General features: G+C 41.1%; 1 protein-coding gene and 1 non-coding gene across 2 annotated transcripts in view; both read left to right on the forward strand.

Annotated features, from left to right (window-relative positions):
• Positions 1-27,040, forward strand: part of LOC126273378 (glutamate receptor ionotropic, delta-1-like) — a 91,622-nt gene that overhangs the window by 42,142 nt on the left and 22,440 nt on the right. The window lies entirely within an intron of this gene.
• Positions 25,700-25,774, forward strand: Trnas-cga (transfer RNA serine (anticodon CGA)). Its single transcript has one exon. It is a non-coding gene; the product is annotated as a tRNA-Ser (tRNA).

Below are 27,040 nucleotides of genomic sequence, written 5' to 3' on the forward strand. Positions count from 1 at the left end.
CAGGTCGACAAATCCTATGAACGTGTCTTGATTTTTCTTTAGCCTTGCTTCCATTATTAGGCGTAACGTCAGAATTGCCTCTCTCGTGCCTTTACTTTTCCTAAAGCCAAACTGATCGTCACCTAGCACATTCTCAATTTTCTTTTCCATTCTTCTGTATATTATTCTTGTAAGCAGCTTCGATGCCTGAGCTGTTAAGCTGATTGTGAGATAATTCTCGCACTTGTCAGCTCTTGCCGTCTTCGGAATTGTGTGGATGATGCTTTTCCGAAAGTCAGATGGTATGTCGCCAGACTCATATATTCTACACACCAACGTGAATAGTCGTTTTGTTGCCACTTCCCCTCCACTTCCCCTAATGATTTTAGAAATTCTGATGGAATGTCATCTATCCCTTCTGCCTTATTTGACCGTAAGTCCTCCAAAGCTCTTTTAAATTCCGATTCTAATACTGGGTCCCCTACATCTTCTAAATCGACTCCTGTTTCTTTTTCTATCACATCAGACAAATCTTCACCCTCATAGAGGCTTTCGATGTATTCTTTCCACCTATCTGCTCTCTCCTCTGCATTTAACAGTGGAATTCCCGTTGCACTCTTAATGTTACCACCGTTGCTTTTAATGTCACCAAAGGTTGTTTTGACTTTCCTGTATGCTGGGTCTGTCCTTCCGACAATCATATCTTTTTCAATGTCTTCACATTTTTCCTGCAGCCATTTCGTCTTAGCTTCCCTGCACTTCCTATTTATTTCATTCCTCAGCGACTTGTATTTCTGTATTCCTGATTTTCCCCGGAACATGTTTGTACTTCCTCCTTTCATCAATCAGCTGAAGTATTTCTTGTGTTACCCATGGTTTCTTCGCAGCTACCTTCTTTGTACCTATGTTTTCCTTCCCAACTTCTGTGATGGCCCTTTTTAGAGATGTCCATTCCTCTTCAACTGTGCTGCCTAATGCGCTATTCCTTATTGCTGTATCTATAGCGTTAGAGAACTTCAAACGTATCTCGTCATTCCTTAGAACTTCCATATCCCACTTCTTAGCGTGTTGATTCCTCCTGACTAATGTCTTGAACTTCAGCCTACTCTTCATCACTACTATATTGTGATCTGAGTCTATATCTGCTCCTGGGTACGCCTTACAATCCAGTATCTGATTTCGGAATCTCTGTCTGACCATGATGTAATCTAATTGAAATCTTCCCGTATCTCCCGGCCTTTTCCAAGTATACCTCCTCCTCTTGTGATTCTTGAACAGGGTATTCGGTATTACTAGCTGAAACTTGTTACAGAGCTCAATTAGTCTTTCTTCTCTTCCATTCCTTGTCCGTAGCCCATATTCTCCTGTAACCTTTTCTTCTACTCCTTCCCCTACAACTGCATTCCAGTCGCCCATGACTATTAGATTTTCGTCCCCCTTGACATACTGTATTACCCTTTCAATATCTTCGTACACTTTCTCTATCTCTTCATCTTCAGCTTGCGACGTCGGCATGTATACCTGAACTATCGTTGTTGGTGTTGGTCTGCTGTCGATTCTGATTAGAGCAACCCAGTCACTGAACTGTTCACAGTAACACACCCTCTGCCCTACCTTCCTATTCATAACGAATCCTACACCTGTTATACCATTTTCTGTTGCTGTTGATATTACCAGATACTCATCTGACCAGAAATCCTTGTCTTCCTTCCACTTCACTTCACTGACCCCTACTATATCTAGAGTGAGCCTTTCCATTTCCCTTTTCAGATTTTCTAGTTTCCCTACCACGTTCAAGCTTCTGACATTCTACGCCCCGACTCGTAGAACATTATCCTTTCGCTGATTATTCAATCTTTTTCTCATGGTAACCTCCCCCTTGGCAGTCCCCTCCCGGAGATCCGAATGGGGGACTATTCCGGAATCTTTTGCCAATGGAGTGATCATCATGACACTTCTTCAACTACAGGTCACATGTCCTGTGGATACACGTTACGTGTCTTTAATGCAGTGATCCTCATGTCGTTGATCATTGCTGATTCTTCCGCCTTTATGGGGAATTTCCCACACCTAGGACAAGAGAGTGTCCTGAACCTCTATCCGCTCCTCCGCCCTCTTTGACAAGGCCGTTGGGAGAATGTGGCTGACTACTTATGCCGGAAGTCTTCGGCCGCCAATGCTGATTATTTATCAAAATTTAGGCAGTGGCGGGGATCGAACCCGGGACCAAAAACCTTTTGATTTGATTATGAATCAAAGACGATACCCCAAGACCACAGTATGTACGTACAGTATGCTGTCTAAATGTGTAATGTTTTAGAGTTAATACAAACAAATGTAGTTAAGTGATAAATGGATGTTCCATTATGTTTCCTTTTGAATTGTTACATAATAACTGTGCTGCGTCACGTGTAACTCAATTCTTCATGGAGAAGTGGGTGAGTTAAACAAGTGAACTGAAGCTGCCATACAAAGGAAACAGTACGTTCCTGCATGTGGGACCTATTCAAAATATTGTGCACTCACTCCCCTCCACAAGGCCTAGACGTTTGTTAGGGGAATTTCTGAACACCCTGTGTAGAAGACACGCGAAGTGTGGCACTATTTTGCCCGAGTTTCCTAGATGAGGACTACTTCCTGTGGTTTGGGGCTGGCGAGAATGGCGTGGCTCTCTGGCGGAGGAAATGTTTACCTGTGTGTGTGCTGTCGCCTGCGTTAATGGTAGTTGTTATGGGACTGCTGAGCTCAGCAGACTTGAGGTGCTGGCACCTGTGTCTTGTTGATACTGGTTGTAGTGTGTCGTCGTTCCTTGCATGTGAGACAGACGTGTAGGCCTACGAGGTGCGACAATAAAGTAATGAGACTGATTTTCTTTGCAAGATGTGACAACCCTGCAGGCTTGCGTAGGCACAATATCTTTGACCTTGGTCTATAAGCTGCTTCTAGTCCAAGCGGCATATTGATACACATTGCTCAGTTGTCAGTTGTCCTGTAATAAGTTAACACGTGTGTGTGTGTCTCTCGTCACGGAAATGGAACCACATAATATTGCGCAACAGTATGCCATTTCTTTTTGCGTTAAATTGGGTGAAAACGTGACAACATCTTATGGTAAGCTTCAGAAGGCTTTTGGAGAGGAGGTTATGCCAAGAGCTCAAGTTTTTCGTTGGCATAAAATGTTTAGTGAAGGCAGAACGAACGTTGAAAACCACAGAGGACGACCATCAACCTCACAGACAGATGTCAACTTGGCCAGGGTGCGTGAACTCGTACGATCTGATCGAAGATTATCCGTGAAAATAATTGCAGAAGAACTGAACATCAATCGAGAAACGGTACGTCTAGTAATAACTGAAGAATTTGGTATGAGAAAGATTTGTGCAAAAATGGTCCCCTAAAAATCTCACACCACAACAGCAAGAAACACGGAAAAATGTGGCAGCCGATCTGTTAAAGCAAACGGAAATCAATCCAGAATGGTTGAGGCGTGTTATCACTGGTGATGAAAGTTGTTTTTTTTTCAGTACGATCCAGAGACAAAACGCCAAAGTTCGCAAAAGTGCTCAAAGGGATCACCCAGACCAAAAATACTCGCATGTCAAAGTCAAAAGTGAAATGCATGCTTGTGTGCTTCTATGATGCCAATGGAATTGTTCACAAAGAGTGGGTGCTTCCTGGACAAACAGTTAACCAATATCACTACAAAGAAATTTTAGAAAGACTTCGTAAAACAGTTCTTCGTGTCCGTGCCAACACTTCTGATAATTGGATTCTGCATCACGATAATGCACCATCTCATACAGCTCCGTCGGTACAGAAATTTTTAAGCTCAAAACAATTCACCAGATATCGCTCCATGTGACTTTTTTCTATTTCCAAGAGTCAAAATAGCTGTCAAGGGACACCATTTTCAAACAACACAAGATGTCCAAAAAGCTATGACGAGGGTCTTAGAAGATATTACAGAAGATGAGTTCCAGAAATGTTACCAACAGTGGCAGAAGCGCTGGAAAACGTGTGTGCAATCATAGGGAACTACTTTGAAACTTGAGTAAAACGGTAAGCAAGATATTTTTTTCACAGCAGTCTCATTACTTTATTGTCACACCTTGTATATAGCTAGCTATACTTATGATGTTTCCTAAAACCAGCTTTAACAGCTATCTACAGACAGTTTGTCACTAGACTGTGTTAATAACAAATGATGTGAGGTGACTGTTCACCATGTATTATGTTTGCTGCTGTATAGGATATAGATTTGGTACCGGTTGTATGTTATCAATTGCAACTGTCTATTTGGTAGATAGTTTTATATGTAATGCTTAACAATGCTGTTTACTGGTCGTGTGCTCCATGAGTAGCTTATATCATTGATAGAATAAGACATGGCTGATTTCTGTTTCTAACACTGAACTGTTTCAGAGTTAATCTCTGTGGTACTTTCTTGTGCCTTCTGTGTGCGAATGTAGACTGTGGTTTGTGTGCCTAAGTGCACCTTTATGGCAGTTTTCATAAGACAAATTCCCATTGTCCATCAAAAGAGAACCTAATGCTCTCAATTGTTGCAGTGTTTACGATGAAAATTTGATCTTTTAGACTCAATGTATTTTTGAAGATTTACATCAACATTTACCTAACTACTTGAATGGACCATTTTCTGCATCGCATCCTTTTTATAAGTTGTGTAAATACATTCTTATTGTGTCCTAGTACATACTTATGATTTCACAGTTAAACACTGTAGAAGTGTGCTACATGGGAACGCAGGCTTTCTTGTCAAATTTTGATGACGAAAGAATCTTGAGCATCTTAACAGCAGACACTTCAATGTAAAGTTCACCAAGGACGTAGAAAAAAAATGGACTCCTGCCTTTCCTCGATGTCCTGATAAGCTAGAAAACTGATGGCACGCTGGAGCATTCTGTCTATAGAAAACAGACACACACTGACCTGTACCTAAACGCCAATAGCTTCCACCATCCAGCACAACGCAAGTCTGTGCCCACCAACCTGGTGCACAGAGAACCAGACATACACGACAAGGAAAATCTACCCACCGAGTCGCAGCATCTGAGGGAACTTTCGCAAGAACGGCTACCCGGTCCAGCCGAGCGAGAAGTAGAAACAAGATGTTCCAGAAGTAGACAAACAGCGTCTGGCGTTCCTTCCATACGTTGGACTGCCCACGGCCAACATTCCCAGGATACTGAAGAAAAACAACATCAGGCCTAAAACCATTTTCCGCTCACCAGATAAAAGCAAAAATATGTTCAGCTAAATCGAAGTAAAACTATGACTACAGAGAACGGGAATCTACAGCATCAGTTGCAAATGTGGCAAGCAATACATCGGCCAGACACAGCGGTGTATTTCGAAGCACCGCTCAGAGCACGCGAGAAGCGTTCACCTCGGCCAAATGGACAAATCTGAAGTGGCAGAGCACAGCCTCAACGTAGGTCATATGTTCGATTTTGAACAGACGGAGATGTTGTACCGGACGAAAAACATTAAATGTAATTGCATAAGTAGAACTAGAAAATAATAATATACTCATTAATGTTAACACTAGTCATGACTACATATCCAGTAAACTGCCCCATTCCACATCATTTCGATAAAAGAGTTGTTAAAATGATCTATGGAACATGTAACTGACTCGGTCATCATAGAGGTAGTGACCATACGAGCCCATGATGATCTTGTCAACCAGGAAAAGCGGTTTCCATCTGAACACAGCATGGAATGTAGCGCTAGCAAGAACACATCAGCAGCGCTCTGACGTGAAAGTGGCGAAGTCAGAGGATGGAACAGACAGGCAGAACCAGGACGCGACGCCAGGACCCTCCATCATTCCGGGAGTCCCACCCACAACTATCTGCGATTCCCCACCGACACGGTCAGCAACACCCCTTCCAGATTCGACACTTCACCTGAAGTTGACAAGTAGAAAACTTGTCAAAACGTTGCCGCAGAATGCAGCCTTCACTCGGTTGGTAACTCAAGGAGACTTCACCATTAAAAAATAACTTTAGATTGAGAAATTATATTAATTTAAGATGTTTTGATTAGTAACAAAGAAGTAATGATAGAAATTGTAAGATTCGACCACCGGTGCCAGTACAAAGTACCTTGGTAGCACACTTCGAGCCACTCACATCTGCATGCTATGCTGACTTCTAAGCCTAGTGATTGACTGTGACTCTAGGGAAGCATCCCCAAATGAACGTAGAGTCGCTGCTTTAATTCTGTCTTCTATGCTTTTCTGTTCTATTTACTATTATATTCCACTATAATCCAAGTCCTTGTGCCGTTATATGTATGGGGATAGTTTATTTCATTTATATACAATCTAGTGATCTAGCGTCACTACTTCTGCACTATAGTTATTACAGGTTTAACGTGCCTTTTTAGGGCATATCCTAAGAGGAGCCAATCAACAACTCAAAATCTCTCTTGTCTGAAGAAAGAATCTGGTCTAGGGTGGCGTCATTATCACAGTAAGCATGGCCATGTTTAGGCAAAAAAGTATACCTATATATATACAGTCCCTCATTCATGGAGAACTCTAGTCTTTCCAGCCAACCATTTCCAGTTTCTGAAAGAAGGCTGTTAAGCTTCCAGTCCATCATGCCATGAAATATATGTTTTTGAGGCTCGAAGAAAGAACCTGGCGATTTCCTGGCGTCAGGAGAATTACAGACTTGCCTCCACCAAACATGAGACCAGCTACTCTGTCAGTATCGTCCCAGCTTCTAACATGAGAATGCTTGGAGTTTCATGGCCATCCCACTGTTTGCACAAAAACTCAGATTACAGCAGTCTCTCTCAAATAGCTTCCTCCACCCACTTACCACCAACTGTCCTTCTCAGCGGTCTGTTGCCTGGCCCAAGTAAAATGTTTTGCCCTCCTACTCTGACCCTAAGTGGGAAGAGGAGAGTGCCATGGCTCAAAGTCCCTCTGCAGGTGCAACCCACACACCGCTGCTTCTCAGAATCACTCACACAGCCAGCATTTATGGCCCGCAATCCATCTTCCTCCCAGTTCTCCATCGCCTTCACTATGGCCCCTTGGGTACAAATTTCCTTCAGGCTACATGTGCGCTTATATGAACATTCTGCCCACAATTTCCCCATGTAAAAAGCCATAAATCATACATACCAAATGTAGTACAAGGAACACCGAGGTCATGACCTAAAATATAAATATTAATCTGACTGACAGTGTTGTTTATGTGTGAGATGTGGCATGGCACCTCCCAGTTTGCACACAAGTTTTTTTGCTTTATCAATTGTCTGCTACATGTGATGGTAAAACGTCAGTCAATCTGAACCCCTAAGTATCTGGTTATGTGTTTTCTGTGTATATTTACATTGTGCAGTTTTATAACTGGGTCTCAGTTTTCCTTTCAGTCACATATAGACAGCTTTGTCCACAGTCAAAGTGAACTTGTTTTTAAGGCACCATCTGACCATACTGTATAGAAAGCCACTGGTTTTGGTTTTAGATTCTCTACTTGAATTATCTGGTGTCAGAACCAACAAATCATCAACATATGAGAGCGCACGGGGGTGGGAGAGGATGGGAGATTCAATCGAGTGAGGGGGATCAAGTTTGCGGGAGGTGTAGAGGATCCGTATCTGTTCGAGGAAAAGAAGGAGGTGCAGGAATGGAATAAGGTCATAGAGGATCCGTGTGAGGGAGGGGAGACAGATGCGATAGGCGAGGCGCAGCGCATGGCGTTTGAGGATTTGAAAAAAAAGTCTTTGTCAGTCTCTGTATCTTATAGTCAGTGTTTCCTTCAATCTGTGAAAAGCCGTGCATCGTTAGAAAGCTCCGTAATTTCTGCCACTCGGCTTTACTAAACACAAACTGCTTGTTCTATGTTTCTAGACTTGTACGTGTGCCAATGTTTGTGATTATGATATTATGCTCGCTTTGAGTAGCCCTGTCACGTATCTCCCATGATGTGATGAGCTCGATGGATTTTGTACGAGGGTTTGAAAAGTTCTCGGAATCACCACGAGAGGTCAGCACTAGCGCAACGAGTTGTAAACGTTGTATTCATTGGACTGTTGCCTATAAACGCGTGCCACGTCAGTGCTCTTGGAAGAGAGTTATAGCAGTGATGTGGCATTCCAGTTGCTCCCACGAAGTGATTTGCAAAGATCGAAAAAAATCGAGTTTCGAGCAGTGATTAAGGTATGAAAGCAAAGGACATTCATGCCAATTTCAAGAATAAACTGGGGGACTCTGCTCCTTCATATTCAACTGTTGCCAAGTGGACAAATGAATTTAAATTTGGTCGAGAGAGCTTTGATGACGATCCGCGTAGTAGTCGGCCAAGTTGTGCCGTTACTCCAGAAATCATAGCAAAAGTGCACAAAATGGTTATGGAGGATCGCTGATTGAAAGTGCATGAAATTGCTCACGGTTGCCAGATGTCATCTGAAAGATGATTTAACTGAAGAGAAGATTTTTTTGCGCCAGCTTGTGACCACAGATAAAATTTGGGCGCATTACAATAACCCGGTGATAAAACTAGTCAAAAGCAGTGGAAATATGCTGATTCTCCGCCACCAAAGAAAGCAAAGACAATTTTTCAGCGGGAATGGTCATGGAATTAGTGTTCTGGGATGCAAAGAGTATTCTGTTTGTAGGTTATCTCCTCACTGGACAAACAATTACTGGAGAATACTATGCTAACCTCCTGGACAAATTGCAACAAAAGATATACGAAAAAAGGCCAGGTTTAGCAAGGAAGAAAGTCATCTTCTATCAAGACAATGCGCGCCCGCACACATGGGCCGTCGCCATGGCAAAATTACACGAACTAAGGTGTGAATTGTTGCCACAACCACCTTCTCATCCCAAAACTGAAAATTTTTCTTGGTGGACGAAGATTCACTTCAAATGAAGACTTGATAGCTGGAGTTAACAACTGTTTTGCAGGCCTGGAGGAAACTCATTTTCGAGATACGATCAAGGCACTGGAATATCGTTGGACCAAGTGCATTAATGTACAAGGAGACTATATTGAAAAATAAAAAAATGTGTCAGTGATGTAAATACTTTTTTCTATTCCATTCTGAGAACTTTTCAAACCACCCTCGTATTTGCTACTATAATGGCAATGTCTGTTTTTTGCTTCCACCTGTTGCTATATGTTTGGGCTTGACCTTCCCTATTAACTATGTTAGGCTGTTCATGTGTACCTTGTCATTAATGCAGCGTCTTCTTGTATCTGTTTGTGATGAGTTCCACAGTGTTAAATATGCGTAGATATATGCAGTGCTGATAGCTTATTATGTCACGCGTATTATGTAATTCTCTCCATCCATTCTCCGATGGAACTACCCTTGCAGCAACCCCTTTAAATACTTCCACCGTAACTATGTGATCAGGGTACAGTTGTGACATCTATGCCACAGTCCACCACCTGTTGGCTAATGTTTTTGCAACTTTTGGCCCAGTGTCCCTTGTGATAAGCTCCACAACAATTCCCAGCTCCACTTTCAGGTGGTCCCTCACATAGCATTTACAAGTAGTTGGAACAGCTTCACGGGTGCCTGGTGAAAACAAAGTATTTCATGTCTGTCCTGGCCGGGTCGAAGACTATTTGGTAGTACAACCTCACAAGGTATCTGTCACTTGGTCCTGAAAAACCCTTCCTATCTCTGCATACATGTTCTCCCTATGGGTTCAAGCAGTAGACTCATCTGATCTGATATTTCGTTAGTGGGAAAGTATATTGCGCTCCCCTTTGGGTGCATATTGCATCTTATGAAACACTGGTGGATTATAAGATATCTATACACATTTAATGAATTTGCTATTGCGAATAAGAACAACCATCAGCTGTAGAATGGAAAACAATGAAAAATTGTGTCAGACTGGGACACGAACCCTGATTTCCTGCTTATTGTGAGTGGTCACCTTACCATTTGGCCATCCATGCATGACTCATGGCCAGAGCCAAACATCCATATGCCACCAACCATACATTTATGACCTGTACTCATACATCCACTATGTATATTCCCATACAGGTCAGACATTGTACTTGAAAGTAGCCCATCCAGTATCAGCAGACAAATACAGTATTGCAGCATCTGTATTATTCTGATTATAATGCAAAGTTCCTTTGGACATGCATGCATAATTACACAGGCACTGCAGTATCTTATAAACATCGCATGAAAGATATCTTGTTGTTCCAATCTGTTAATGTCTGTGGTCTCTTCTAGGAATTTGTGAGTGCCTCCTTGTTCTGTTTCCCCCTTTTGTGGTTTTTGATTTGATTTTTCTTTGTTTGTGTTTGGTAGATGTTTCTTTTTGTGTGTTGCGTCGTTTGTGGTCTGCTGCTTCTGTCTCGGTAAGTCTGTATCATCTTTGTCAGGCGGTCACTTAAACCGTACATTCTTGGTTGCCATTTCTGTCTACGGAAATGCAATCATTGTTCTGTTATGGAAATTGATGTCCTGTGTTTGTTTTTTGCTGTGGGTATCTGTGTACCCCCTGATACCAAGTGTATTGACTTGATGTGTCAAATACTTTTTGTCCCATGATATTCCTTTTTTCTAGTGTTCTGTCATACTTTTTACAGCCTGTCTGCTTTATTTCGTCCCCCATCTTATGCTATATGGTGTGTTGGTTGTTTGGATGTTCGTCTGTGTGTCTGATATTAGAACATGTCGCCAACAGATGTGGCTGTTTTGCGTCAGTCTGTTGGTACTCTTCTGGATCCAATATTGTAGTGTAGGATATGTTTGACTGTGGATTTTGTGTTTTTTATTTCCTGAGGTACATCTGCACACTTCCTTTTCAGTTACATAATCCCTATCAATGATCTTATTCTCAAACTCCTCAGTGTGTAAGGCTAACCCTATTTGGGTACATGTACATTGGTATAGTGTATTAAGCCCTGCATTATAATGTCATCTATGTTGTCTATCGTAGTAATGTACCTGTCATGGATTTCATTTAACAGTGTGGGAGACAGAGAGTATGTATGTGTGTTGAGTTCGTAGCCATGCTATACCAGGCACCTATTCTGGTAGAGGGCAATTTGTACTTCTTCTTCACTGTGCTGGAATAAGAGTTTGCGAGTTGGAGTTACATGAAGTTACCTTGTAACAGCTCATTTTCCTATGCTGATTTGCTTTTATGTATGATGCTAAATAAATTAAAATTTTACTTCATCTGAGTTTTATTAACCATTTATTGCTTTATTAATATTTGGGCATGGAAACATTCTGCTCCTGAATCCAGTGATTGTAGCCGCTTGATGTGATCAAGTGAAATCTGTCTCTGTTTGATGCTGTTTATTTATGTTATCATTAAATGTATAAATGTTGTGCCGGTAACTCGGACTCAGTCAGTTGATACAGCCATTTAATGCAAGAAATTGTTTTTTTTTTTGGGGGGGGGGGGGGGGGGGGAGGAGGAGGAAGAGACCAGACAGCGAGGTCATTGGTCTCATTGGATTAGGGAAGGATGGGGAAGGAAGTTGCTTGTGCCCTTTCAAAGGAACCATCCCGGCATTTGCCTGGAGCCATTTAGGGAAATCACGGAAACCTAAATCAGGACAGCCAGATGCAGGATTGAACCATTGTGCTCCCGAATGCAAGTCCAGTGTGCAAGCCACTGCGCTACCTCGCTCGGTTAATGCATGTATCAAAGGGCCCAAATGCATATATCAAAGGGCTAAACAAGCAGAATTAAAATGAAGACAATATTGTAGAAAGGCAAAAAGATTAAGATGAAATGGAAGATACATCATTGCAAAAAGGATTTGATAGAATACCGAAACAAGGTCCCTGGAGGAGATGATGCTCCAGAATTGTTGATGTCCTTTGGATAACCAGCCGTGACAGAACTATTCCACTAGTATACGAGATGTTGAAACAGATGAAATACCCTTAGACTTCAAGAATAATGCAATAATTCCAATTCCAAAACAGGCATGTGCTGACAAATGTAAATATTACCAAACCATCAGTTCAGTAAGTCAAAGTTTCAAAATACAAATATGAATTATCTACAGAAAAATGGTTGTACGTAAAGAGTGTTAGTGGTGACAAAGTTAGTGTACAGTCAATCATGAATGGGACAATAACTGAAACTGTAGGTAGCAAACCAAAAGTAAAAATGCTTAACTCTGTTTTCAAATGGCACTTTACATCTATATCTACACAACTAGCCTGCAAATCACATTTAATAGTTTGGTATCTTCAGCCAAACTGTTCAATTTCCTCTTATAATAGTGTACTGTCCACTGTGCATTTATAGAATTACCAATGATGTGCTAAAGGAAAACGTAAATGTTCTCAGTGCTTTTTTTAAATAAAATTTATTATCCGGTTCAAATGTTGTTTTTAGGAACCTGTCACCTTATCACTCCCAGCTCCTCAATAGCTTCAATCACTCAATACTGAAAGCCATGAATCAATGCAGCCAGACATAGTATTTCTTCATTTTCAAAAAGAATTTGACTAAGTATCACATCTTTGCTTAGTATAAAAGTATGATCATATGGGGTATCAAGCCATGTTTGTGACTGGGGTGATAGTAGAGAGGATGCAGCCAGTTACCTTGGATGCAAAGAAATTGATGGATATAGAAGTAACTTCCTGTGTGTCCAAGGGAAGTATGTTGAGACACTTGGTGTCCTTGTAGTACATTAATGACCTTGAGGACAATATTAATACTAACTTCAGACTTTTTGGAAATAATGCTGTTATCTATAATTAAGTACCCTCTGAAAGAAGATGCACATATATTCAGTCAGATCTTGATAAGATTTTGGAGTGATAGAAAGGTCTCAATTTCCTTCAAATGGCCATAAATATAAAATTTTTCACTTCACAAAACGAAAACAGGTAGTGCGAGTATAACTGCAATGAGTCACAGCTAGAATCAGTTAACTTATACAAGGACCTGTGTGTAACAATTTGTAAGGATATGAAGTAGAATGATCAATAGACTTAAATTCAGGAACAGAATTTTAGGAAAATGCAATCAGCCTACACAAGAAACTGCACACAAAACCCTCGTGTAGTCCGCCATGGAATACTGCTCAAGTTGCAAAGTGTGACCAATCATCATAGGACTCCAGCCAAGTGAATTCTGGCAGGGTCGACCATTTTATGGAAGGTGTCAGTCGTGAGCTCCGGTGTCTGGTGTGATGGATGTAGTAACTTTTTTCATTGGGGCGATTGTAGTGGCATGGGTATTGGGAAAATGAGCGAGACTCATCAGTGGTTCTGTAGGCTATGCAGTAGAGATAGAAAGATTGTGGAACAGGAGGGGAAAATTGCTGCCCTTCAGGCTGAGTTAGATGAGGCTAGGCGAGAACTGGGAAGGTTAAGGGGGGAGAAGGGTAAACAGGGGTGGAATAAGGAACAGGCCAAGAAATTCTTCTGACAGTTTTGTTATTAATGTACAAAATAGGTTTGACCTGTTGCCTCAGTCAGAAACTGATGAGCCTCTCACAGAAGTAGATGTAGACAGGGCTCAACAAGCTTTCAGCAGCAAATTGAATAAGAATGTAGGGAAGTCTGCAAAGAGAAAGAAAGTCTTGCTGCTTGGTAGTGTGTATGCTAGCGGTGTGGGCCAACTTCTGCAGGATGAATTAGGGTCAGAATACCAGGTAACAAGTTTTTTCAAGCCTAGTGCTGGACTGGGGCAGGTTACAGAGGATTTAGGATTCACTATGTAGAGACTTTACTAAGGAAGATACCATGGTTATTGTGGGTGGGCCGGGCAACAGTATTGACAGAGATCCGGGGAACAGCATAGAGTGTGACCTGGCAAAGATTGCATCAACATTGAGTCATGCCAGTGTTGGGTTTGTGTCGGTTCTGGAGCACCAACTGACCTAATTTGAGCTGTTCTGTCAGGAGAGTTAATTTGGAGTTGGAACGGCTACTAGGATCTGGTGCAGGGTCACACATTGGTGTGGTTCCTGTTGATTCACTCTGTAAGCCTACACCTCAACAAGAAAGGTAAGGGTAAACTGGCTGGGCTGAGAGCAGGAAATTTAAAGTGGGGAGGAACTACATCTCATGGTGGAAACTCTTTTTTTGTGTAAGATCAATGTCCAGTGGGAAACTCAGCCAGGCAAGTACTAAAGATGTTAAAAAAAGTTCAAGATACTCACAAAAGTAAAGTGAAAAATAATGTTAGTATATTTCATCGAAGTATTGGGGGATTGAAGAATAAAATTGATGAGCTTCCACTTTCTTTAGAAGATACAGAAACTGAGAATGTAATAGATGTACTATGCCAGTCTGAGCATCACATTGACACTGATATGCAAAAGGTTAGCATCAATGGATACAAATTAGCTGCACATGTAAGTAGAGATAATATGATGAGAGGAGGTGTTGCCATATATGTCAAAAGCTTCCACAGTATAAAACATTTAGAAACTAAAAAAATTTGTGTAGAGCAACATATGGAAGCATGTGCCACTGAACTTAAACTAAATGATGGCACTTTCATAATTGTAACAGTGTATAGGTCCCCCCTCAGGGAATTTCCTGCTATTTCTAGAAAACTTGGATGCTTTGTTGTGCTATCTGTCAGACAGCGAGAAGCAAATTATCATTTGTGGGGATTTCAATGTTGATTCCCTAAAAGAGTGTAATAGGAAAGAATGACCTTGTAGTATTACTCAGTTCTTTCAATTTGAGCTCCTTCATTGATTTTCCTACTCGGATAACAAAGAACAGCAGTACATTGATAGATAACTTTTTTATAGACCAAGATAAGTTTAAGGACATAAATGCTTATCCTGTTGAGAATAGTCTTTCAGATCATGGTGCACAGCTAGTTACAGTACATGACATAGCTCCATGCAGTAATCAAATCAGACTTTCAAAGCACTGCGTTCAATTAACAAAATAAATATTGCAAACTTTAGGGAAAGCCTACAGCAGCTAGACTGGGATGAAGTGTATAAGGAACCTGATGCAAGCTTGAAATATAACTTATTTCACGAAACATTTTTAAGGGTATTTGAAAATTGTTTTCCCAAGAAAATAGTTTAACATAATTCTAAGAAAACGTATAAAAAACCATGGGTAACTAAAGCAATAAGAATATCTTGCAACCATAAAAGAGAACTGTATCTAACAGCAAGAGGGAGTACTGCCCCCGAAATTGTTCATTATTATAAAAACTATTGTGTGATACTTAGAAAAGTTATTAAAAAGAACAGAAGCATGTGTATCATGTCTGAGATCAGTAACTCTGATAATAAAATTAGAGCAATTTGGAATATTATTGAAAGGGAAGCAGGGCAACCAAGAGCACAGGAAAACTTTAGTGCCATAAAACTGATTGACAAGTGTACTAACAAACAATCAGAAATTTAAAATATTTTCAATAATCATTTTTTAAATGTTGTGGAGAAAATAGGATCTAGATCTTCACTAGAAGAGGCAAGGCTATTAATAGAAGTGACCATACCTGTGCAGTTTGAAACAACTGTAATTCCACCAACCTCTCCCTCTGAAATCAGTAAAATAATAAACTCACTGAAAAGTAAAAGCTCTTACGGAATTGATGACATTTCCAGCAAGGTACTTAAAGCTTGTTCCCCACAGATAAGTAGGATTCTCAGCCACGTTTGTAATAGCTCTTTGGAGCAGGGTGTTTTTCCCCAATAGACTGAAATATGCCATTGTAAAACCGCCCAATCTCTCTTCTGACAGCTCTATCAAAAATGTTTGAGAAAGTGATGTATTCAAGAGTAGCCTCCCACATTTGTAGAAATAAAGTACTAACAAAATGTCAGTTTGGTTTTCAAAAAGGCTTTTCAACAGAAAATGCTATATATGCTTTCACTGATCAAATATTAAATGCTCTGAATAACCGGACATCACCCTTTTTTGTGATCTCTCAAAGGCCTTTGATTGTGTAAATCATGGAATTCTTTTAGATAAGCTAAATCATGATGGTTTGAGTGGGGTTGTGCACAAATGGTTTAATTCGTACTTAACTGGAAGAATACAGAAAGTTGAAATAAGTGGTTCATGTAATGTTAAAACAACAGCTGATTCCTCAAACTGGGGGCTAATCAAGTACGGGGTCCCACAGGGTTCAGTCTTGGGTCCTTTACTGTTCTTGATATACATTAATGACTTACCATTCCACATTGATGAAGATGCAAAGTTAGTTCTTTTTGCTGATGATACAAAGTAATAACATCCAAAAACCAAGAACTAAGTGATGTAATTGTAAATGATGTTTTTCACAAAATTATTAAGTGGTTCTCAGCAAACAGACTATCTCTAAATTTTGATAAAACACAGTTCCATACAGTAAATGGCACAACTCCAGTAATAAATATAGACTTTGAACACAAGTCTGTAGCTAAGGTAGAATTTTCAAAATTTTTAGCTGTGTCCATTCACAAGAGATTAAACTGGAAGCAACACATTGATGGTGTGCTGAAACATCTGAGTTCAGCTACATGTGCTATTAGGGTTATTGCAAATTTTGATGATAAGAATCTCAGTAAATTAGCTTACTATGCCTACTTTCATTCACTGCTTTCATATGGCATCATATTCTGGGGTAATTCATCATTGAGTAGAAAAGTATTCATTGCTCAAAAATGTGTAGTCAGAATAATTGCTGGAGCCCACCCACGGTCATCCTGCAGACATCTATTTAAGGATCTAGGGATCCTCTCAGTAACCTCACGGTATATATATTCACTTATGAAATTTGTTGTTAATAATCCAACCCAGCTCAAAAGTAATAGCAGTGTGGATAGCTATAACCCAGGAGAAAGGATGATCTTCACTATGTAGGGTTAAATCTGACTTTGGCACAGAAAGGGGTAAATTATGCTGCCACAAAAGTCTTTGGTCACCTACCAAACAGCATTGAAAGCCTGACAGATAGCCAACTAACATTTAAAAATAAATTAAAAGAATTTCTAGATGACAACTCCTTCTACTCATTGGCTGAATTTTTAGATATAAATTAAGGGAAAAAACACAACAACAACTTAAACATTAGTGTCATGCAATATTTTGTGTAATGTCATATCTAGAACAGACATCTTTTATTAACCTGACACATTCCACATCATTATGAAGTGTCGTATTCATGATCTATGGAACAAGTATTAATCTAATCTAATCTCTAATCTGAGCCTCAACTTACATTGTCGATTTCATGTCTAATCCCATAAGGACGTTTTGAAAATCAAAATGCTTCCCATGTGTTCAAATACATGATGTAAAGCATTTGCGCAATTAATAATAAAGAAATACCCTTTTAAATGAAGCATGGGTGCTAGTGTTGCTCAAATAATTAAATTATAGGGGGATAGGGATTGTACAGAATAGATACAACAGGTCCAGATTTTCCCTGTTTGTTTGGTCTTATAACCATACAAATGATAAAGTAATATAAGGGAATTTACGTATTAAAAACATAATAAAACCATAAATAAATGTAGAGAAGAATTACTTGATTGTGCCTTAAGTACTTTTGAGTGGACTTCAGAGAACTGGTAAAACAAAATGAAAATCATCTTCTTTAAGGATTTCACTCAAATTAACATTCACAGGTGGAACAGTATCCATTGCATTGGTCATGTACAGGGGGCTGTTAATCAGTCATGCAAGGAGTTAACACTACACACTTGGCACTGTATGAGCAATCTTACGAGAATGTGTGGATGATGCCTAGCAAGCAAGAAGACCTGAGTTATAGTCCCAGCCACAGCACAAATTTTAATTCGTTTAATTCGCTTCGATCATTCAAACATGTTCTCACTGCCCAGGATGACTGGCAAAGCTGTAGAAATGATGCTTTGGTTCTTTGGATCACCTGCCTGGAGACTGCTGACAGTCACATAGGCTGGGACTTGACAATTGAAGACAGCTTGCTTGCTCTCCACCCTAAGCTGAAGCGGCATGATGTAGAAGTCATCTGGCTTCATGGAGGCTGAAAGTCCTCCCATGTCACATCCCATTGTTGCATGAATACAGAAGGCGACAGTGTCAATGGGAAGTGTTGTTTGCCGCAGCCCACTGTGGCACTCTTAAGACCCCCGTATATAGGCCGACCAGTGGGCTGACCAACTCCCCACCCCCCCTCCCCATCAAGTGAATCTATCCTGGCCTGTTCGCCTTTTGTGTTGTCAGTTTTTAAGCAGTTGGGTCCATGGTTCAGATGCATCAATTTCCTGGCAGAGCTCTACCTGCTTGCTCTGGCTCCTACCTGCACCTGCCACCTCTCACTCTGCCACGCAGTCACAGAGTGTGAAGTCAAATGGGTTGGTGACCTGCTCAGTGGAGAGAGTGTGTGTGTGTGTGGGTGTGTATGGGGGGGGGGGGGGGGGGAGGGAGGCCAACCAGTAGGGCTGTGGATGGGTGGCTTTACAGCTACTCTAGTGGCAGATGGCTGTGTCCTTCTCCACAGGTCAGTGTCATTCAGGGTGCCCCACACATAGGAGCCCCTGGAATGGAACAGAGTGCCATTTACGTCTGGCATGGTCCCATAGCACTCCCTTGGCCCATACCCAGCTGTCTCCATGAGATTCCCCCTTGTTGTGACAGCCCGTACACGCATCACACATCACTCATGTGTCTCTATGCTTAATGTACATAGGTTGAATATTTTGTGCATCATATATGAACATTTAAAACAAATCTTAATACATGCAGTTAAAAAAAACTTAATTTACATAAATCACAAATACTTATGATAACAACAATGGCTGATGTCTTTCACGAATTTACATTACTTTAAATAAAGCATACAGAATAAGAAACATGGGCTGATTGTCTTCAAAATTTACCTATTTTTTTAAACCTTGTTAATCATATAGTCATAAGACACTATACATTTGAAATTCTTACCATCCCTTGACTGATAACAAAAATATTAGTTCTCCATCCACTTCATAACTCTCTTGGCTATGCTACTTCTTCTTATACTACATACTTTATACAAAAGTGACTACATACCAGGGCGCATACTCAAAGAAAAGAAGGCTACATCACTGAAACCCTCCCACCATAACATATTGGGATATTCATTAAAATCATGCACTGTTCCTTTATTCTACTCCCTGTGTCCATTGTACGCCTTCATTCTTTCATTGACCATCCATCATTCTCCTCTTGATCTCATTTTTGGCAGTGTGTCCAGCACTGGTCACCTCTGTATTGTCTGATACCTGATACCAAGAAAAAAACAACGTAGAACTCAGGACCACCAAAGCCATTCATTTGGCGAAATTTGTGTTAAAAGTCATACGTACATTGGAAATTATGGACACACATTAAATTATAAGAAGAGAGAAAACCCTTACAAACCTAAATGTTAATACATTGTTCCTAGAGTAATGTTGTACATATGAAACAGATTTAGTAATTATGCTTCGTACTCACATGGTCTTACCCGAATGCTACACATTTTACTTGCCATCATTTTCTTGTCATTTCTACGCTGTATATTTTATGTTTTTTCCATATATACTTTCAGTTGATGTGGTTTCCAGACTTCTCTTTCCTGCTTATTATTGTTCCTTCTCTTGTTCCCCAATTTCAAGGACGAGATGGTTACTTAAAGAAGACTGCTTGAGGGGCAAGATTAATTTATCACCTGATCATTACTACAGTTACATTTAATCTTAGTCTATTCTGCTTTGGTTCCAAAACTTTTATTGGTACATGTTTCATTGTCTTTACTCTGGTAGGAACTCAGCTTCCATCATTAACATCCCTGCTCATCCCAAACTATGAAAAAAAATCCAACTCTCAGATTATAAAGTCCAACCATGCCTCAGATATCAACATCCATTTCATCCTAATACTCTCCTTTCACCTCAAAATCTACTGAATTACAATGACAACAATACCAAGCATATCTTTGAAACTGGCTTTACACACACACACACACACACACACACACACACACACACACACACACACTCTTCAAAATCCATTAACCACAGCAAAAATGCACAAAAACCCACTTAAAACTTCATCACTCTTGCCCAAGAACGTCACAGCAATAAGCCTCTGTACCACAACACAAAAAGTCGAAAAAGAAACTAAAAGTTCCTTAATACTCAAACTGAGTGAAACCGACATCTTCATATTGCTGCTACAATGAACAACAATATGTCATGGATCATCACATTCCTAGTGAAATGCTCAGATTAATGCTTACCTAGAACCAATTTCAACATAAATTAAAACATCTCAATGTCAGCTGAGGACCAATTTCCAACACCTGACAGCCACATCCATCATACACTCTACCCTATTCAAATTGTCAATGACTCATCTACGTATTTTACTTGCCAACAGGAACAACTATACTTTGTCAGAGAAATGCAGTGGATAACAAGAAAACTCAATTGGGAGAAACACCACAAAAGAAAACATAAAACACTAAATACGTCACTGCTACCGTCTTAAGGCAACCTAATGAAAACACACAGCTTACTTTATCTCACACCACAAAGAAATGAATTACAATGATCACAATTATCAAGAAACAGTTTAATATCCTCATAGGTAAGAAAAGACAAACAATCTGTGTCAGATCATGGTGTCCAAATCTACCGAAAACTACTCAACAAATGGCTTTTCGATCAGCACTTTACGAGTGTGACTGGTAGGTGCCACAAAGGGGATAAGTCGAACATAAATATCACCAATTGGATAAAAAAATAGTTAGCTGGCCTGGCACAAAAACAAAAATGACACTCATTTCTCATGTCTACTACAACCAAATTACTAATACACAATCATAACTGAAATAAACGCTTATTATTACACTATTTAGACATTCTTGGGTTTGGCATTGATTACACTTCTTCAGTATACAGATTGTACTGCTGTGGCAGAGGGCTGTCATTTTGCACATTGCTCTGGAGGTTTGGTAACTGTAGTTCACCTATTTCAATAGGTGGACCACGTCTTTCCTGGTTGCTTCATCCCTGACCAAACTGATACTCACCATTGCTATAGTTGCAATTATAATGGTTTTTGTGGTATGGCCTAAACTGACAGCTGCCCTGCAGATAGAATCTATTATCCTGATGATCATTCCAATACCGGTTGGGACCAAAATTTCCCAATTCTGCCCTCTCCCACCCCCACCCCTTTACTTCTACTACTTATCATACCCTCCTCTTCTCTGGAAAATTCCAATTCCTGACATAGCCCTTTGAATGCCTCTGTTTCATCTTTGCAGTGCCCTGAAAGGACCTGTTTATATGGCACTAATAACTTCATGTAACAGAGGTGTATAATTTCTTTTGGTCTGTGGTGTGTGTGTGTAAAGCTTATGGTTATAGATAGGCACCCTTACACATATTAAAAGAAATGTATTTGGGTGAAATGTCTAAAATTGTTGTTGCACACTGAGAAGAAAACCTATAAAATGACACTCTTTCACTCACCTCAACCCCACTTGCATTGACCAACACATCTCACAGGCCTTAATACAACAAAGAAGGGCGAAAGATGCTATTCCAGGGATGAAAACACAGAACAGCTAAAAGAAAAGCACAGGGTAATGTGACTGGCTGACCACTCACAAAAAATATGGGTGAGTCAATCTCCCTGTTAACACATTACGAACATCTCCCTAAAAGTTTTGGAAACAAGTTGGACACATCACAAAATCTTAAAACTCTAACCACTTTAGTTTCAATGTTACTTAGAGAGAGCAAATCAGCTTCTGCCCTCTAGTCTGAAAATAAAATCCTCATCTCATCTTCGTGGGCAAAAATGGTACGCTATGACCGTGTAGTGGGCTTTACTAGACACAGTTTATTATCAGTCACTTCCAGCCACTTTTCTTCTTATCAATGCATGACTCTGTACAACAATGGTGACACAAGAGCATGCAAGGGGATGGCACACTGAACTAACAGAGCAACCAGAGTCCGTCTGTTTAGACCTATCCATGAAGGCAGGTGCAGAGTTGTGGTGGTCATTGAACGTATCGACAAATATCACATTAAAAACAGAAGAAGGAGTACAGTCTCTTCTGTAAAGCGCTAAATCCAAAATTACTCCATGATTCTGCAGTAACCAGGGACACAGTCAGTTAAAACCCCACATTTGAACCTGTACGTACCAAACATCAAGGGTCTCAAGCACACATTTCGCACAGATTCCAAATGGTCTCATTGCCCGTGGGCGATTCATAAGAGATGTTCCATAACTGGACAGATAATGGTATGGTATGCTGGGTAAATGGAAGTAGTGAGGAGGTGACACACCTGATGCACCATGAGAAGCTGCTGCTGGATGTTAAGTGTCAGTTCAACAACGTCTGCACAAACACTGGGAATGGGACAGCTGGTCCTGTAAGCACCTATAGATAGCCTGATCGCCTCATAGTGGACACCATCAATGAGTTTCAGGTACAAAGGCCTTGCTGAATCTTAACACTGTGCACCCATAATCCAACTGGTATCAAATGTAGCTTCATGTCCTACAGGTGTGGTAACCATGACAGCTTGGAGTCAGAAATGAGGCCCAAAACCCGCTCCGAGACTTTAAAAGGGAAAAAGGTTTTCCATGTACACAGTTCAGGTCAATTTAAATTATGATAAGAACGATTAAAATGAACAAACACACACTTATCTACAGAAAATGTAAAATCAGTCTTTCAGCCCACGCCTCCATTCTCACATAAGTTGCAACTGACAAGTTGCTGTTGCAGTACTGGAGAAGGCACAGAAACCTGCAAAGTCATCCACAAATAAGGAGCATTGTTCAGGATTCCTTATCATAGACATAATACTATTGATGACTATGGCAAAGAGGTAGCACTTAAAACACTGCCCTGAGGGACATTCTTCTCCTGTTCGATACTATTCGATAGTACATCACCATCTCAGTACAGAAAAAATCATTTTGATAAAAAGGACCAAATAAGGGTAGGTAGATGGCCACAGAACCCCATTGGTGGAGCTGTACTTGAATAAGGTGTCTCCAAGTAGTATCATACATCTTATTGATATTGAAAAGTATGCCTACAGAATGTTGTATACATAGCAAAGCCTGCTGAATAGCTGCCCCTAACAAGGTCAAGCTGTTAACAGTGGGTTGAAATCTTCTGAATCCACACTGAGAGCGACTTAGGAGCTGCCTGGTTCCCACAATCCAGACCAGACAATGGTTCACCATTCGCTCCAAAGTCTTTCCTACACAGATCATTAAGATGGCGACTACTGGGACACATTTGGTCCTTTCCCAGTTTGAGAAGAGAGATTAAAATAACCTCCCTTCACGAATTGGGAAAGTTGCCTGTCTCCTATATCAAATTAAAACATTGTAAGAGGATTTCCTTGGGCATTAGTTTCATGTTCTGCAGCATGCTCTATCAGATTTGGTCGTCACTGGGAGCAGTATCATGAGCTGCAGACAGTGCTGAATCCAGCTCCAACATGGGGAATGGGCAGACTAACTCACTCCTTTCTATGGTGGCACAGTAATGAAGTAATGCTAAATCCTGGCTGGTAGTGGCACTAGACATTGCAAAATGTTCTGACATCATCCGTGCAATGTCTCCAAGTGTTGTTTCGGGACACCCCTGATTCATCATCTCTGCTATAGGTAACTGGCTGCCTTTGCCGGAAATCTTCCTGATGCCTTCCCATACTGTGGCAGAATAAGTGGAAGGTTGATAGGATCCAAGAATGCTTGCCCTGACTTTTTCTTGCTCCCTTTGATGATGCTTCATGCCTTTGGCCCCGCTAATTGACAGACTTTGAGGCCGCAGAGCTGCACGCCTGACCTGAATGACTGAATGGCACTCATCAGTCCACCAAGGCACAGGTGGCCTTTTAGGATGATGAGAGAGCTTTGAGTTGGAAATTTCATGGTAGATTACTCATGTGATGCAGTTCACAAACTACTGGATGCTGTCACAGCACTCAAACATAGCCATCTGGCTGAACAACATCCAGTTAGCTCTGCTGATCATCCATCATGGCTGTGCCCTTTCAATGAGAGCTCCATTCAATAGATGAATCAAGAGTGGGAAGTGGTCACTGGAATGAAGGTTATCAATGACTTCCCTCTGAACAGAATCTGAGAGGGCTGGAGAGTGGAAAGAGAGGTCATGCCAGAGAATGATCCAGTAGCAGTACATAAATGAATGGAAGTGACTGTGTTGAGGCTGCACAACTTCTAAGACATCATGAGGTTCTTCAAACCCTGAGCCTGAGGGCAAAAAGACGTCGAAACCAACAATGTATGATGGTCACTGTAGTCTCCCAGTAGGAGAAACAGCCAGGAAAGTTGTTCTAAAGGACTTTTAGAGACGCAGAGTCGGTTGCATCATGTGAAGGTAGATATAGCGAACAAACAGTGATCCTCTGGCATATGTGAACTACAACTGCAACTGCTTGCAGGTCAGTAACCAGGGGGAGAGGAGAGGAGTGGTGCGTGCTATTTGCAAACATAGTAATCCCTCCCTTGGCTCTTTCCCCAGTCATGTCGTCCCTGTGATATAGTATATAGCCCCTTAGGAACGAGGCATCAGACACTTTAAAATGTGTTTCCTGCAAACAGAAGCACAGGGTATGTTCCTCTGCTAGCAGTTTCAGTTCCTTCACATGTGTTCTGAATCTGTTAACATTCCATGCAGTATGGAAGCCATTTTAATGTTCTGCTATGGTGGTGTGATGGCAACGGAGAGGGAGGGAAGGGGAGGGGGAGGATGTCACTTAAGGGACTCGCTGATTCCCTCAGCCAAACATCGATGTCCATACTGGCGATGGTGTGAACACTTGATCATTCTCAAATCCTTCAGACAGCAACAAGGTAACATGATCCAATGGCTTCGGAGCAGCTTGGGCCACTGAAGCCCACCAATAGAGAAATCTCCTTGCCTTTACTATGAGAACTGTATTTTATCACTGTGCTGGCAGGTTTTGCAGAACCAAGTCTGCCCCTCTCACAATGAATAAACAACACTATTGTTGTAATTGGAATGCCAACAATTCACACTTGCCAGCTACCAGCAGCTGCTTCAGTGGTTTACCACTACACCACCTCAGATCCACCCATAAAACAGTAGTGGTGCTACTACCATCTTCTACAGGAAGACACGGCCTTGGGTCCCCACTTAGAAACAGTCTTTACTGGAAATTTTCAAATGTATTGAACATTGTATCAACTTTATGGAATCAGTTTCCACTACAAGTGTTTCTGGTCCTTAAACCACACAATTCAGAGACCACATTTCACCTACTAAGTGTACTCACTAGACTTCCTCTTATGCTTATATGCAAGTTATTTACTACTCCCCTTAATAATTCATTAGTTATCTCAGAACACACTTCATATCATGTTATGATTTTTGTCCTGCTAGTCATGTGTCCTTGGAAACCCTTGCTCCATGCTCTCTCACCCTTTTCTGAGGCCTAGCATTCTTGTAAACTCTAGGGAATACATTTCTCATCAACTAGAATGAAATTTTCACTCTACAGTGGGGTTTGTGCTGATGTGAAACTTTCTGGCAGATTAAAACTGTGTGCCAGACCAAGACTCGAACTCGGGACCCTTGCCTTTCGCGGGCAAGTGCTCTGCCACCTGAGCTACCCAAGCGCAACTCACGCCCCATCCTCACAGCTTTACTTCTGCCAGTACCTCATCTCCTACCTTCCAAACTTTACAGAAGCTCTCCTGTGAGCCTGCAGGAGAGCTTCTGAGTTGTGCCTGGGTAGCTCAGTTGGTAGAGCACTTGCCTGCGAAAGGCAAAGGTCCCGAGTTCGAGTCTCGGTCCAGCACACAGTTTTAATCTGCCAGGAAGTTTCATTTCTCATCAACACTCACACTTCATCTTTCACTCACTCCCATGCTCTAGGGCTCCAGTCTACCAGAATCTGTACTACTCATGGATTGGGTTGATGGGCATCTTTTCATTTTAAGTAGATGTGGGCTGCACAGAGCAGGTATAGAACCACCATGCCACTAAGTATTATAACAAGCAGGGTCACAGTCGCTAGCCATTGCAGGGTCACAGTCGCTCGCCATTGCCCATCCCTATACTGTTGAACATGCTGCAACAATTGCTCCGCTGAAATCTGTCCCTCTTCCGCGGCTAAGGATTGATTCAGAGACTGTATCAGGTCCGATTTCAATATATTATTGAGAAAGATTAAATTCTTCATCAAAAGTCCAGCCAGCTGAGCTGTGGCTTTGTTACATTCATCTTGGTAGTCCTCATGATCATGGCTGCTAGGTGGAATGTTGGCCCTGTTACATCACATACTGCCCTGTTAATCAACAACTTGGCATGTCTCAGTTTAATTCTCCCTGTCCATTTAATTCTCCCTGTCCATATGAGCTTATACCACCTGTAGCAGTTTGCCACCATTGTCACAGTGTCGTACACAAAATAAATCCACTGCAATCTCACTTGCTGGAAATAAGGTTTAGGTTCCATAATGTCCCTCAGATAACCCCAGCTGTCTGTTTTGCCTAAGAGTAGTTGTTTTCATGTACAACTGGGCCAGTTTATATCAACTGGGCTGGGCACATTGTAAGTTTCTCCCTCTAGCAGTGTGCAGTTCTTCCTTTGTTATCATTACAAGTCATCCCCTTCCTCTGACATTAACAGCACGTCACCTGTTTCTACTTGTACAAATTTTTCCAAGGCCCACTATTACACCAGGTAGGTGTATATGGAATAACATTTAATCTGTGCAAGCCTATTCACTGCTGGGAACTGAACCAGTATATACAGTCATACCTGGTGAGTCCTCAACTTTATCGGTGCATCATGGTAATAGAGAAGTAAGCTCTGCCTGCTGAAATCTATAATGAGCCTCAACTCTGGTGGCAGTTTGCCTTGCATCTTTCATAGCTCCAAAAAGTGTTAGGCTGGTGATAACAGGACTGGACTCAGCTGCCGGTGCAGTGTGTTTCTGGACCACAGAATGGAATTCTAAGTGAATGCACAATTTTTAAATTTTTTCCTATCAAGCTCAGAGCTAATCTAAAACAGGCTCAAATGCAGTGTCTCAAGAAGGAAAGGCTGTGCTGCAAACAGCAA

This window comes from Schistocerca gregaria, chromosome 5, assembly GCF_023897955.1.
Source record: "Schistocerca gregaria isolate iqSchGreg1 chromosome 5, iqSchGreg1.2, whole genome shotgun sequence".
In the NCBI taxonomy this organism is placed as follows: domain Eukaryota; kingdom Metazoa; phylum Arthropoda; class Insecta; order Orthoptera; family Acrididae; genus Schistocerca; species Schistocerca gregaria.